A 16122-nucleotide genomic window follows, 5' to 3' on the forward strand; every position below is an offset into this window, starting at 1 on the left:
ACTTACCCGTGAGTGATACACTACATCCAGCCTGATTCTGCCTACTCTTGCAAAGGTGTCAAACTGCTATGGAAATAAATAAAGCAATTCTTCTGAAAGTAACCCTCAGACATGCTGTAGTTGTTTTTTGTAAAGCTGTTGTCTTTCATCAACTGTTTTTTTAAATGAGGTTTTGAAAAGCCATTCCTAATTGAGTAAATACCAGAATATAATTTGCCTTACAATTTCACAGCTTATCAGAAGGAGAAAAAGGGAAGGGGGGAAAACTCTAGATATTTCAAAGACAATAAGTGCATTTGATGTAATGGTCTGTGATTTTTGTCTTTTTTTTGTTTAACCCAGGACTGAAGAAACAGATGGTAAGATTCTCTAGGAAGCTTAAAACAGAAGCCAAGCTAATACAAAAATGTTCAGCTATCAGACAGGATAAATCCATTCTGTCTCTTTCTTTTCTTTTTTTTTTTTTTTTTTTTTCAAATCACAGCCCATCGAAAGAAAGGTTTAGCTTCATAAAAAGATATTTACCAGGAAGCTTTTTGCAAAGAAAAAGGGCATGCTTTGTTAAACCAGATGCATTTTATTTTTCCTGGAACCAAGATTTATGAAAGCAGTATGCTCATATTTCTCCATATACAGTAATTGGAACTCATTATGCTAATTGTATTTCCATTATCACTAATTAACAATCATAGTGACCTGGCCCACGGTCTAATTTGTCTTTAATCTGTTTTTGTATAGGGAGTTTTACCCTGTAATTTCAAGGTGATAATTCTATTCAGCGCAACTTTATTGAATAGTGAAATGTAATACTTGTAATATTTAGGGCTGTTCCCATTCAGATAGTTCAAAGGGAACAGGAAGTGAATTTATACCTGTCCATGTTGCTGTCTTACAGGATCTGCCTCCCTCTTGCACTCTGTTTAACCTACCTGTGTCTAACTTAACCTGTATGCAGCTTATCTAGAGTAACTGGAGGTTGGTCAACACTTGCTGATGAGATTTGTGAGCTGTGAAAGCATGTGTGTGTGTTTGCTCATGGATAAATCTGTGGGAATTTGCTATTTTTCACTTTGTGACACTTCACCTGCAGGAAAACGGGATTTTCCTTACACAGTGTTTCTGATGTGGTATAAAATACATCCTATGTCCTGAGGGGGGAGAAAATCCTCTGAGCTTAGCATCAAAAGTGTTGTTGTGGTCCTCTTTTTTTTCCTTTTTACCTAAACAACAATTAAATGCTTGTTTGCTTTTTCTCCAGGGCTTCCCAGCATTCAGACTTTTTTTCTGTGGTTTCAGCATGAGGGAAATGAGCAGTGCTGTGCCACTGGGGTTTTGCAAAACCTGCTGTACTGCTCATCCCTCTAGAGTCAGTGTCATATAAATATTTTCAGGGACTTATCTGTGGCAACCTGCCTGTTTTTCTCTGGTGCTGCCCACCTACTGCTCTTTTCCCTCTGCTGATTCACTGTGCATTGCTGCTGATGTCATATTGTCCCCATCTTACCCACTGATTGACTGATACCAATAACACTGTGCTGTGCAAGCCTCTCCCTTAAATCTTTGGTTGTTTCTTTCCTATCCACAAAGGGTGCCACCTTTCAGTGAGATAGGTACTAAATTTATCTGATATGCTATTTTATTGCATACCCTTTGCACTGCCCCTGGTGTGCTTTGTTGTTGAGGACTTTAGAAGCTTGGAATTACTTTAATCTGAGCCTAATCTTTCTGTCGCAGGAACAGCCCAGCTCTCTGAGCAAACAAAATTGTATAATTTGGTTTCATTGGAGCTTAAAAGCTTTACATCACTTGTTGATTTGTTCCTGGATGGGTATGAATATATATGGTCATATCAATATATGCATATTTTTCTCAACCAGTTATTTTCCAAATTATTTTCTCTTGTTGCAGCTCTTTTCCCCAGTGCCTTGGTCTCCCTCTATATGCCACTTGCCTACTTTGGTACAAGGTGAATCACATCACTGTCAAAAATCTTAACATCTCCTTTTTTTCACACTGGAATGTGTGACCTTCCAAATCCACAAGTGAGCCCTGTTTCCACGTGATCCTTCCCCAGGGACTTGCTAAAGCTTCCCACATCCCTGGGTCCGATCCTACTTCAGCTGCCTGGGTGGCACACACAACCTTTGCATAGTAAATGCTCCTCTTTCTCCAGCACATAAATCAAAGTGTACCATCTAATCGACAAAATAATCTTAATCAATGCTTTCACCGTCTGGCTTTCCCTAGCAAATATAACTCCCTGTTGATGTTTTCCATCCTCCCTTCTGTTGTACCAGATGGTGTATGTTCCAGTCTTTTTATTATCTTTCTCTGACCACGACACTTTGCTCAGTCCAGAGATCTTCATAGTACATCCCCAGAGTGTTCCCATCAGCAGCTCTGTCCTGCTCATTGTATCTTGCACTAATGACCCTGTTCTTCCTCCCTCCTTTGCACTGATATTTTTCACATATTCATTCCCGTAGGTTGATCAGCCGATACAGTTGATCAGGTAGCACATGTGCTTTAACCATCTCGTATCCTAAGTGACCTCTGCATAAATGTTGGTAGCATATAGACTGATTTTGTTCTTCTGTGTCACAGATTGCTAAATTCTTCAGGATAGATTCAGAGGACAGTAACCTCTTCCTTTTCTTTTCTTCTTCTCTTTTTTTTTTTTTTTTTTTTCAATCCTTATAGAAGATTACAGAAGTTGATCTGCTTCACATTATCTACAATTATGTTGTTTCTGGGTAGGATGACATAATAAAATAAGCATTGGTCAGAGGAATTGTACAGATTTGATTTATGGCTCTGTCTTTTGAAGGTGTTTACTCTGAGAAACAAGCATCATGTTTATGCTGGTAAAGGGAAAAAGCAGGGCACAAATGTTTTAGCCAGAAGCCCTATTGGAATATGGCACATTACAGAGATGAGTTTTCTGTGGCATTCAGGGTAAACAGTGTAAGATTGGCTCAGTCTAGTGTTAGTTTAGTTCATAGGTTCTCTCTGTGCGAGTACATAAATCTTTGCAGTTCTTATCCTTATGCATCAAAATAAAGGCATTTTATATTCTTTTCTGCTGTAACATGCTCTCCTAAAAATTGAACCTCCTTTCCTGACATGCTGTGGCAGAATATCACTCTGTGAACCTAAGACAAGTATAAACTGTGCATTTCACAGCCTCTCAGAGCCTCTGCCACAGCAGCAACCCCCAGGCTGAGCAGTTCCATGGTCAGCTAGGCCAGCCTTCTTTTGAACCATTTGGGTGGAGAAACACAATCTGCCTGGGCTTCCCAGCCCTCCAGGCTGCAGTTCCGCTCTCCAGGAGAACATGCTCACTTAATACAATTTGTAGCAAATGTAATAGACGTATGGAGTTGAAAGAGAGGCTGAGTATCTAAATTGCAAAGACCACAAACCAGTTACTGAGTAGATAGATATGCTAAGTGAACACCATTTTTCTGAAGTATCTGACAGAACTGGAAATCACAATGCAGAGCGATTTTATCACAGAGGATTTTCAATCTGTTGTTTAGAAAGATGGGTCAGTAAGCATCCACTTTATCCCTAATGACTAAAGAATGTAAATAATCTTGTTGTAACCATTTTTCATGTACATTTTCTGTCTAGATGAGGTATATTGCCTTCTAGGTATTTTTTTTTTCCCTATCAAGGGTCATAAAGGATTTTTTTTGGCCTCCTGTTAAAAGAGGCACTGCAGACTAATAGCTCTTTCAGTCATCATAGAGGTTGACGCAGCTAACGTTTTAAGTGGTATTGTCTGCCAGTAATAGTTAATCCTATTGTCAAAGACTGCAGTGCACAGAGAATGTGTTATCCTTGGAAAGGTAGCCTGTAGGGAAATGTAATGACTATTTAATTCTTAATCCAAGGCAAAGACTGTACTCTAGTATCAGAAGGGTTATACCAGCTACTTATTCCAAGAAAAGCCTGAATTTTGCCTTCTAATTTATTCTACTTTGTAACTATTTAATAAAAATATTTAAAAACCATTTAATAAAAATATTTAAACAGTGCAGGGATTTGTATCACACTCTTTCATTTTCAAGTTGTGATTTTTGGAAATACAGTTCCTTGCCACTTTTTCCTCCACTGTTTTTTGGATGATGGTGAAAGAGGTCTTGAAACATTTATTGCACAATGATACAGGATTATATGTTCAGATAGGAAAAAAAAAAAGTCATCTATGTAGCTCTGATGAGGTAGAACAATTACCAGGATTTTACAAATAGATGGGACCTTTGCAAGCTAATGGCCTGTGTAACATCACTCAAACCATTCCCTAAAGCTTCCTTGAAGTCCAACACTTGTGACATACTTTCAGACACCTTTTATGACTTTGTTGACACAACTTTGATTTATAAGTTTTCAGTGATGGAGCATCAATTGCAACCTTTAATTGGTTGTCTTCCCTGTAAAGAAAAAAAAAGAAGAAAAAGGAAGTGCTCCATATTCTGGACCTTAATTTATCTAATTTGAACTTCAAGCTATTGAGTCTTGTTAAGCCTTTGTCAGCTAGATTGAAGAGTCATCAATTATCAATTTTCATTCCCTTTGATAATAGACACTTATAGACTAATAAATTATCCTTTAACCTTTTCTTCATTAAGCTATTAGATTGAGCACCAGGAGCTTCTCACTTCCAGGCATATTTTCCATTTTTTTGTCCATTCGTGTGGCTCTGAACTGTCTGTGGTTTTTTAACATCCTTCCAAAGTATAAGCACCAAATGTATATGTGCAATAGGTTCTCCACCATAATCAAGGATGGAGTTCTATTGTTTTCTTCTATGCCTTTTTGTAATTCATATTTGTTTATCAAAAGATCACATTAACTATCATTTTTTTTCCAGCAAAGTCTCCCACAATGATTATTCTCAGAGACTTCTAAGTACCAGTTACCAGAACAGAATAATTTCCATCAATTCAGTTTTGTTACTGGCTATATGACCTGACATGTGATCAGTTTGAGACGTGTATTGTGAGCTCAGCAAGGCAGAGAGATTACCAAACAGTCCAACTCTGAATTCATTTGTTATTTCTGAGAATCATATGACAAGGTGTTTGATCCCTATTTCATAGAACACTGGCTCTTCTTAGGAGAGAATCGACAATGAATTTTATTTTGTTTGTCTAATGAACTTGTTAATATTGTGGATTACATCCTTTAACTGCTCTGTGGTAGTATGGATAAAAGGGATAAAAACAAAATTGGCATTTTGAGGAATCTACAACTGCCATGTAACCCTTCAAAGATACTGAAATAAAACTGTCCTGAAAGCAGAATACTTCAAACACAGTCTGCATGAAATCCTTCTTTTCCTTGCATGAACCTTAAAGTTTAGAAGTCAAATCTCTTATTATTTTACTTGAAAATTATCTGCAAATGTTTTGCAAAAATATTCAAGCTAGATTGAAAAGAAATATTCAGGGAATTAAGGAAAGCACACTTTTTCTCTGGGCCTTTTTTTCTTTTATGGCAGAAAAGTTACATAAATTTGGGTTTTTTTTAATTAAAATTGTGGTCAAGATTTCATAAAATAGGGTACTTATGCACAGAATTTTTTGAGGCTAGAGTGGAGTTTATAGTTTTTCATTGAATAGATGTCTTCATTTTATTAAGACAGATATTTCCTTCCCACTAGTGCTGTGTTTTGGATTTAGGATGAGAATCTTGGTAACGTTTATGTTTTAGTAGTCACTGAGAAATGCTTATACTAAATGAGGCTTTTCCAGTTCTCCTACTGCCTGCCCAGAGAGGAGGCTGGGGTGCACAATAAGCTTGGAGGGGGCATAGCAAGGACATCTGACCCAGAGGGTTGTTTCATACCTTATGATGTCACAGTAAATAAAAAAAGTGGAGAGAGTTGTCTGGGGTTAGGTGCCTACTGCTCAGGGGCTCTCTGAGTTATGCATCATTTGCTTTGTTATTCCTTTACCATTATCTTATTTAGGACTTTTATTTATTCTTAATTTCCCTGCCTTTTATTTACTATTGGAATGTCTTTACCTCAGCCTATGAGTTTTACCTTTTTTGTGATTCTTTTCCCCACCCTGTCATGGGATAATGGCTGTGTAGTGTTTAGCTGCCTGCTGGGTTAAAGCACAGCAATAGAGGAAGCTAAAGCATGTCAACTCCACAGACTCATCTCCTCATTTTTGTCAGAAATGCTTGCAGTTCAAACAACATCCAATGAAACAAATTAAAAATACTCAAGAAAATTAACATTTAAGTGTATTCAAACAATACTGCCAAAATAGCAGAGATTTATTCAGTAATAGTTCATTATTTCTTTTGAACTTGGTTTTATAATGCCTGAATGGTTCTGCAGCAGCTGAGGGAAAATGCTATGCCAATATGTGGTGGTGGAAGTATACATTTAAATTAAAACCCCACAATCTTCTGTAGCAGTAATAATTTTCAGGGCAACACACAGAAGAGCAAAATGAATTAAAGAGAAACAAGTTATTTAAGACAGTAAAACTGGTGAAAATTAGTCATGGTTTCAAGAGTGGATTGAAAGAACAAGGAGACACTTTAGCAAGTGCCAGGGAATTTCTGCTTCTCCAAATACCTCTTCTGTTCTATTTATTCTCTTTAAACAATTTTTAATGCATGTGTATTCCATAAGCTTGAAAGCTTGCCTTTAGGGGCAATAAGGCATCACTCAGAATCTTTTTATGCTAGTGCACTAATTTTGGCCTACCTTTGTATGAGAAATACAGGGATACACAGGAGCAAGGCCAAAGAAGAGCCACAAAGATGACTGGGGGTACAGAAACATCTCTCATATGAAGAGAAGTTGAGAGAGATAGGACTGTTCATGCTACAGAAGGCTTGGGGAGGATCTTGACTATGTGTGTTAATACCAGATGGGAGAAAGTAAAGAAACCAGAGCCAGGATCTTTTCAGTGGTGCCTAGTGATGGGATAAGATGTAATAGGCACAAATTGAAACACAAAAAAAAATTTGTTAAATGTTAGGAAAAGCTAGAAAATGCTTTTTTATTTTTCCATGTCCCTGAGATGATAGCATCTTCATCCTTGAAACTTTTCAAAATCTGACTATACATGGTCCTGAGCAACCTACTGTAGCTGAGTCTGCTTTGAGGAGGTCTGGTAGACTAGACTGTCTTCAGACTTGCCTTATGTTAATACTGACAGGTTCTTCATCTCAGCAATGATGAAGTTCAAGAAAATTAATTAGAAGTATTAGCTTGTTTTTTACAGCAATGCTGCCTTCTTTATTATTCATACACAAAAGACCCCAATCTGAGAAGGCAGTTCACATTTTTAGTCTTATAATTAGGGCAACTCATCAGTCTTAAGGGGAGCAAAAAACTGGTGATAGCTTTGCTAGGCGTCTTCTAAGCTGGATTCCCAAGACATTGCTTACATCCCCTTTCATTCTCTGTGAAAAAGGGGATATACATTTACATGGAGATATATTGGTCTTCCATGAATATTGGCTCCTTACATAAAAAGTAGGCATTAATATGTTATCAGTGTGTGCAAACCCCATGCCTCCATATTATAACAACTTCAGCAAGTTGTTTTGGGACCTTTCCACAGGCAGAAAGAGAATCTTGGAATTTCTTATATAGCCTATGTCAGCTGTAGGCTTTCAAAAGTATGGGACTGCACCAGGACCATTACTGCAATGTCTGGTGAGGGGGAGAGAGAGAAATTGCAATAGATTAGGTTTTTTGCATGCTTTTAGGCTGAACAGCCCAACCATACTGTGGGAAGGCCACTGAGGAAAGTGGTGGAAGCACCTTCCCTCACACTGTAGAGCCTTCAGCCATCTCTCTGTGCACATGTGCCTACAGGAAACAGGGTCTGCTTCCCTTCCAGTTTAAGGATGCATCTGAGCCTGACAACCTGGGGTAAACACTTTTGTGTGAGTTTAAAAAACTCTGAAGGAAGTCAGCTGTGCTGTCGAGATGTGAAAGGCCAGCTTACATAATGAGTTTGCTTGCCATGACAAAACGAAGGAGCAAATTAGGACTGAAATTTATAATCCAAAACAGTCAGGATTTTCTCCTGTGTTTTGTGGAGCATATGTCTCCCTCCAGAGTTTAAAGATAGGGAAGATGCTGTTGGTATTACATATGTAGAGCAGAATGTCTGGACACTTGGAATTCTCCATGCCAAATTGATGAACATTTTATTATCTTCTTTGGGAAGCATCCATAAAAAGCCAGACCAACATTTTCTGAAAGTTATGAAATAGTTATTAAAAATGGAAATTTATGCTGTATGTATCTGAAAACTGTCTCTTCGAGCACATATGTTCTATCAAAGGGAACAAATGCATTGCAACATAAGGCTATCACATCTGTGAATAAAAATTCCAAATACCTCTCAAACCTTATTTTGCTTCCCTTTGGTTTCAGCTTCTATCTTAATGGAAATTTTTTCTAGAGTGTAATGGTTTGACACAGCTGCAGAACACAGGACAAAAAAAAAAAAAAAGATATAAAGCCTGACTTATTATGTAATGCTGACCAAGACTCTTTTATCCCTGGTTTACACACAGCTTCTTCCATTACACTTGCTTTACAGACATATAGTGAGTGAGGGGATAACTACAATATACAGAGAAAATAAACTAAATTTTGGAAGTTGTACTCTGCTGCCATTTATAAATGTAAAAGTTTCAGAATAACTTGTTCTCTCTTATTCAAGATCCACAAATCTCTAAATTGCAGTCAGTGAGAAAACCTGCCCCTTTCTAATTCCAGAATCCTTTAGTACAGGTTGTGTGGTTGACGGATAGGTAGTTGTCTTTGAGTTGGTTTTGAAAATCATTCTTCAGACATTTGAATATCAGATCTCTAGCTATCCACCAAAGAAAATAACAGCCTCTATTCTTGGAGATAGTAAGGCTGATTTATTGTCTGTGATACCAGGTGTAGGGATGATGGGCCTCAGTCATGCTGCCCAGTTTCAGTCGCTCAAAATATCATGAAACAGGCTTTGAAGGCATTCATTTGTTAGCTCACAAGAATAATTCACACAGCATTTTTTTCTGGTTGTTTTTTCATGTGTGTTCTGGCTGGACGCCATCCTTTTTGTAAGGTGCAGTTTTTTCCCCCAATCAGAGTTATAATATATTTAAAATTAGGATACAAGAATGTTGCCTTAGGGTTTTTTGGTTTTTTATTTTGTTTGGTTTTTTCCTTCTGAAGTTTCTTGATTCTAGATGCTGGATTTTCAAGAAATACACATGGAACCTTGAATCTTAAAATGAGATATCTGGCAGCAGAGATGACTACTGCTGACCTACTGCTAGGGACCAACTTATAGATACGGTGGCCTGTGTATCACATTGCAGTGAAACGTCCTCTGAGTATCCTTTTTCTAAGGGCTCTGTTGGGAGCCAGAAAGTTTCCTTCTGAAAGCCTGAGCGGATAGGTCATATTTGAAACCTGACAACATTGCCACTCCCCTTTGCAGACTGAATCCAGTTGCATTCCTAAGGCCACAGCTGTAAAGCAAGTTTGTGGTTTTATTTTTGCTCTTTTCAAGCCGTGTTTTTAGTGCTCCCTATAATAAATCTTCATGTTTTGATTATGTGTAAAAAGACAGTGACTAGAGACAGAACACAGCACTACCAAAATAAACTCAGTTAATGCACAATGGTCCTGCCACAAGCACGGACTCCCATCTTTGCCTAAACTTAATCTCATTTGAAGTGGTGCAGAGAGAAACATGGGCAGAAGGGAACAGCCCTGTCCCAGCGAAAAGAAAATAAAATTAAAAAGAAAGAGCACAAATATATATGCTGGCAAAATGTGCACAAAGGGTTGCCTAGCAATTCTGCAGGCTATTTGGGCAGTCTGGGGACCACGTTCTGAATTAACATGAAGAAGAAGGCAGAGCTGGTGACGCCAAGCTCTTTAACGTGGCAAGTTGGCCACTGTTTCCTAAGGCTCAAAGTAGCGATTTCCTTTCATAGAAAATGAGTCACTGGGAGCCACTAGTGTTGAGACGTGGCCATGGGGTGGGGGCCTGCAGAGCATGAGGGAGAACCAGGATGTCTAATTTTTGTGTCCCTCACTACGAGAAAGATATTGAGGTGCTGGAGCAAGTCCAGAGAAGGGCAATGAAGCAGGTGGAAGGTCTGGAGCACAAGTCCTATGAGAAGGAGCAGAGGGACCTGGGGAGGCTCAGTCTGGAGAAAAGGAAACCTTCTTGCTATCTACAACTCCCTGAAAGAATGCTGTAGTGTGGTGGGTGTTGATTTCTTCTCCCAGGTAACAAGTAACAGGATGAGAGGAAATGGTCTCCAGTTGCACTAAGGGAGTATTAGACTGGCTATATGAATTTCTTTTTGACACGCAGGGTTGCAAAGCATTCAAATAGGCTTCCCAGGTGAAGTCATCAACCCTGGAAATGTTGAAAAAAAACCAGATTCTTACTTGAGGACATGATTTAATGGTGAACATAGTAGTAGTGCTAAGCTGCAGTTGGACTCAATGATCTTAAAGGAATTTTCCAGTTTTAATTATTCTATGGTTCCAATGCTATTCAGCTTTGGATGGCTGGCATGGATTATCCTGGTGTGCAGGCAGCTCACCAGGGCTGGGTGATGAATGCAGGAGCCCTGGAGGATGTCACTGTTCCATGAGGACAGCCAAGCTCTGAGTATTCTGCTGGTTTCTCAGAGTTCCTCATGACCTGTGCCTATGCACTAGATGATATGTTATAAACCTTTTTAGAGTGCATTTGGTGGTGCCAAGTACTTTGCTTGAGAATGAAATGTTTTTTAATTCTAAATGCCTTTTTTTAAGTCTGTATTTCTAAAAGCACTTAGTAAGCCCTATAGAAAACAGCAGCTTTAGAAATCTGCAGTTCTAAGTGAAGTTCCAACTTTTTTGAAAAATACTTTTTAGACATTTTCCTTGAGAAATACTTTCTTGAACCAAGAAAGTTTCTCTTGATCTCTTTCAGCAAATGTATCACACTTGTCAAGTTCAAGTCTTATCTCTGACCACATTTAATCCTAAAATGCTAATTTTACTTCTCCTTTTAGTGTTAATTTACACTTTCAGTGTAAAACTCGGGTTCAATGTTTTTTTATGCTTCATGTTAAATAATAGAAAATGGACTGAGGCCAAATAAATGTTTTTCCATTTTTTTCTTGGGACATAGAAAAGGTCTGTTTGAGATTTTCACGTGTATTCTTTATTAGATTTTTCCTAATCTCTGGTTTGAAACAAGATTTTTTCTATCCCTTGAAAAGCAGAATTTATTTTTCTCCCATACCGATATCTAGCACCTTTCTGTTTTTTCAAAGATTTAACTTTCTAGAAACTCCTAGAATTATATATCTCATTCATAATCTTTAAATTAACCAGAATTTCTATTAAACCATAAGTAAGGTACTTACTTTAGAAATAGGTGTTCAAAGAAACTGCTAAACTTCATGGCTCTATCAATATGTACTTATCTCCTAATGGTATACATGTTTAATATATATATAAATAAGAGTTATTAGGAGAGATTGTATGTTTGGCTATAACTGTGGGTACCAGAAGATTACCCTGGGGATCTTTTAAACTGTTCTTTGTTTTATTCTACATGAGAATGATAAGATTTCTATTTAATTAAATTTTGTTTTATTTAAATTATCTTGATGTACACTCAGAAAATGTTCACTTAAAGGAAAATGTGCATCTGATTTCAGACACTAAGAATGGATACTTCTATACTTCTCTTTTGGCTATGAGGGAGTATGACAGGAACATTTTATTTCAGTATTACTTTATGAAGTAAGAGCTGATACAGAAAGTGTAAAGTGCCCTGTAATTTGATATAGACATTTTCTAATCTTTGAAACAAACTGCAGAGTTCTCCAAGTATATCAGTTCTTGGGCTGAGGTAGAGTGGATATTTTTGTCACCTTATTCTGGTGTCCTGGCAATATTTTTTCTTATCAAACCAGTGAGTTACGTCATATCTATTTCTGTTCTTTCTTTGGATCAGTCAAGGTTGTGGGTTTGGTTTTGTTTTTCATTAGCTGTTTTACAGTGTCACTTCTATTCCTGACATTTGTATTTCTAGAAGAATTTGTATGACATTTTTGCATGCTTAGCACCTGCAAAAATTGGAATTTATGAGCTCACTTTGCATACGACAACCATACCTACATCTCTGATGTTCATTAATTTAACTTGGAGCATGTAAGCAATCTTAGCGCAGGCAGTCCGAAAGGGAATGTGAAAGTCAAAATAGGTGTTCCAGGACTATGTCTGGACAAGCATTTTAAGGGTTGTTTTGGACACGCTGCTGCAAAAGCTGCTTTAGTAGAGTGGAAAAGCACAACCAACTACCTTGTTCTGCTTTTGTATTGTTCATGCATTGTTCCCTTCAGAAAGTGGGTGTGAACGAAAGCCAGCAGCTCAGGGCTAGTAGGTTAAGAAGGATCTTTCCCACAAACCTGAATCTCTCTGCCACTCGGGGAAATAGGCCTATTTTCCAAATATGCTGGTTGCACATGGAGGGCTGGAGCCGCCTGGGGGAACGGAGGGGCTGTTCCGTCTCTGGGAGCCTCCCCTGCGGGATGTGGGGACAAGTTGGAGGGCTGATCTGGTGGTTGACATCCCAGGTGGCCATTGAAAAGTTATTTTGTTTCATAAATCACATTGCTAAGGCTAATCTATCCTCTTTGGCCTTCTGACTGCAAGGCCGATATCAGCCCTGGAGCCCTGGCCCTGTGCATGGCTCCCAGCTCGGCTTGGCTCGGCTCCTTTCTCCACGCAGCGTGGCCAAGCACGGGGTTTGGGAGCCACCAAAGGCTCTCCCTTCCCCCTTCCCCATTCTGAGAGAAGAGGCCTCCAGCTGACCACGTGGCTTCTTCACGTTCTGGATGTAATTTTAACTCTTTTAATGTCTGAATAAGATTCTTGATCTCCTGAGCACCCCTGAATGAGAAGAAATAAATCATGAAGTCTACAGAATTCAGTGGAATGAAGATAAAGTTCCTGATGAGAAGAGATTGAAAAGATGCAATTAATGCATAGCTGAAAACCTTTTTTGTGGGCTAAGGGGACAGTGACTACACTAAAATTCCTTTAAACTGTGAAATATATTTGGGGGGGTTTGGGTGCTTGAGTAGAAGATTTTTTGCCTCGGTGAAATGGAGCTCTCTTTTTTGGGACTGGAATATGGACAGAGACATTTGATAGAGAATGAGATGAGGAGAATTTTTTTTTTCCAGCAGCTTGCCTTTAGAAGTAGTGCCCCATGTGTGCATCATAACTCATAGCACAGCTCTGGAAGGAGCTCTGGAATGGGAGGAAATTATAGTTTGCAGGTCCAGGTGGATGCAGACTGTGAAGGTGAAGACACCCCCTAAGTCTAAACCAAAAAGGGAACTTTTCTCTCTAGAGTGAACTGAAATGATTATTTGGGTGGATAACTGACTGAAGGGTTTTCTGTATGTTGTTAAGGAATGTGGAATGAAGGGAGGAGGGAATAATCTAGGAATCTTATTCTGAATTTTTTTTTTGTGTGTGTTATTAATAAATTTCTTCTTATATCCTTTTAAGTTTCCAGCCTGCGTTGTCTTTACTCCTAAATCCTATCTCTAAGTGTAATTAAATATATTAAAATTGGCAAACCCATGTCACACCATGACACCAAAATACAGGAAAATTGAAAACCATAGGTTTTTATGGGTAAAATGTGTGTTTTCACTATACTGGATTTTCTGTTTGGTTTGAATTTTTATTATGTTTTTCTAGGTCAAGTGTTGCATTTGAGCTATAGTAGTGCGAAGGATATAGCAACAAAATTCTTCGTGCAGTGGAGAAGCAAAAGAGAGCTTTTATTTAAAGAAACAGTGCACATATAGAGTAGTAGCTAAGTTCATAGTAGCTAAGCATAGACATGATCTAATTGGTGCAAGAGAGGTGACACCCCTACAAGAGACGTGACACCCTGGTCACATAGCTTATACACCCTGCAGGTGCATAATCATTGTTATATTTCCTAGTCCTTGAGCAGCCTGAGAAAAGACTGCTTTCTTGGCTCCCAGCAGTATCCTGACGACAGTCAGGTAGAGGAGCCAGAATCCCGTTCATGTTGCTAAGACTGACAGTTCAGATATGCCAGGGAGAAATGTGCAAGGAAAGCCTGGAAAAGATGCTAAGAATGTGGTGCTGCACAGATGTGGTATGTTAAAATAGATGTGATTCACATTTTCATTGTAAAGAAAACAAAGCAAAACAGGAAATTTGTGTTTCATCTGCACCACCCTTCTGCTCAGTTAGGAGGATGCCCTGCAATCCTCAGGCCACATGTGTCAGGCTGATTTGGTCAAATACTGCTGTGGAAGAGCACAAGTGGGAGCAAGACAAGCATCTATACCATAGGTGCTCTTTACCACATACTCTGACTCAGGCACAGGAATTGCCTGGTGCATGGGTGTCCCCAGCATGGGATCTGCCTCATTCATGGCAGGCAACAGAGCCAACAGTTCTTCCCTGCCTCTGTGTGTTTCTTATCCCTGTGACAAGAGTTTGTTCAAACTCACTGTTCCTTTGTCAGCATCTACAATTCTGTAGTATAGAAAAGAAGCTGAAAATTAATATGTGTATATTACTAGACCTGCTGGTTCTTTCTTACAGAAAAACATACCTGTTAGGAGAAAAAAGAAAAATAATCAAGTTTTATGAATGACATTGTATCCATACTTCAAGGCTGCACAAACAACACTACCCTCGTGAGAAATTTTATCTCTCCATTATCAGATTTTCTAAATGTAACTGGACTGATTGGGTTCCTCTTCTTCATTCAAGGTTTTTCGGCAGAATTTCAGCTATATAAATGTCCCTCCTGGGTCAGATTAGATCTCACTACCTAATCTAACTTGAATATTGAAATGACTTGGGTTTTTCCTCTCCTTTTTCTTGTCAATTTTCTTCTCTTTCCAAACTGTTGCCTTTGGGAACTTTTCAGTTGTGGAAAATGCCTTTCTGCATAAATAGATAATGGAAATTTTAAGAATTCCAAGTCATTTAAGAATGACTTAAAAAGAAGGGTAATAATTTCAAAATAGGTTGCAGAATACAAATAGCAAAAGAACAGGTACCAATTGATATGAGAGCATTGAAAAAAATTCATTTTTCTGGCATGTTGTGAAATAAAACAAAATTATTAATATTTAAATAAATCAATTTTAAAAACTAAGTTAAATTAAGCTAAAAACAAATCTGGATGGATCAAGTGAAATATTTTTAATTAAAAGCTTTTGATATTTGCAAAATAAATATTTAGACAGAAGTGTCGCAGCTAGGAATTAGACTGTCTTTATAAAAGTTTATTTTAGAACATTTTAAAATGCTGCTGAAATTGTCATGGTGGACTTTTTATAATTTTCTTCTTCTTTTTTTTTTTTTTTTCCCTAAAGTGGAATGTTCTGCTTAAAATCTGTTTTTCTTTCATGCAGTACTCAGTCCAAAAAGTGTCTAATGCCAACACATCAATTTAGTGCTATATTTAGTGCAATTCAGTCACATACTGAATTCTTCTCACCTTACTCACGGCATGCCCCTGCTAAGGTTAAGGGTTGAATTTGAGCAGTCAAGCAAACATATTTTGGCCATTTTTTTAGTTGCTGGGTCAAGAATCCCAAACTATCTGGATGTGAGGTACCCAGATGAGCCACAAGAAATGATGCCTCGTTGCAAATCAAAGATAAATAATCCCTCCAGTTGAAAAAATTAGTGAATTAATTTCTGGGTATTTTGTATGCTACTTCCATGTGGGTGTATCAAACCCATGTAACTGGGAGAAGAATGTGGCTTTTGTTGAGGATATTACAAAGTACCAATGCCTGAGTGAATGTGCCTTTTCTGGTTTGGTGTTACCAACTTAAGTGTCAGTTTGTGGAATATTTACTCTATCTGCAGAGCAGATGGACTGGAAATGTTCGTGTGAGTAAATATTTGCCATATATGCACTGCACAATCTGGCTGCATCCTTGCTTTTACTCTATAATTTATGTTTTTTACACAGCAGTGAATAAACCTCAAAAGATTCAAAGGTTCATTTGGATTCTCATAAACACCAAAAGCTTGGATTCTTTCCT

This window comes from Erithacus rubecula (assembly GCF_903797595.1).
Source record: "Erithacus rubecula genome assembly, chromosome: 2".
Classification (NCBI taxonomy): domain Eukaryota; kingdom Metazoa; phylum Chordata; class Aves; order Passeriformes; family Muscicapidae; genus Erithacus; species Erithacus rubecula.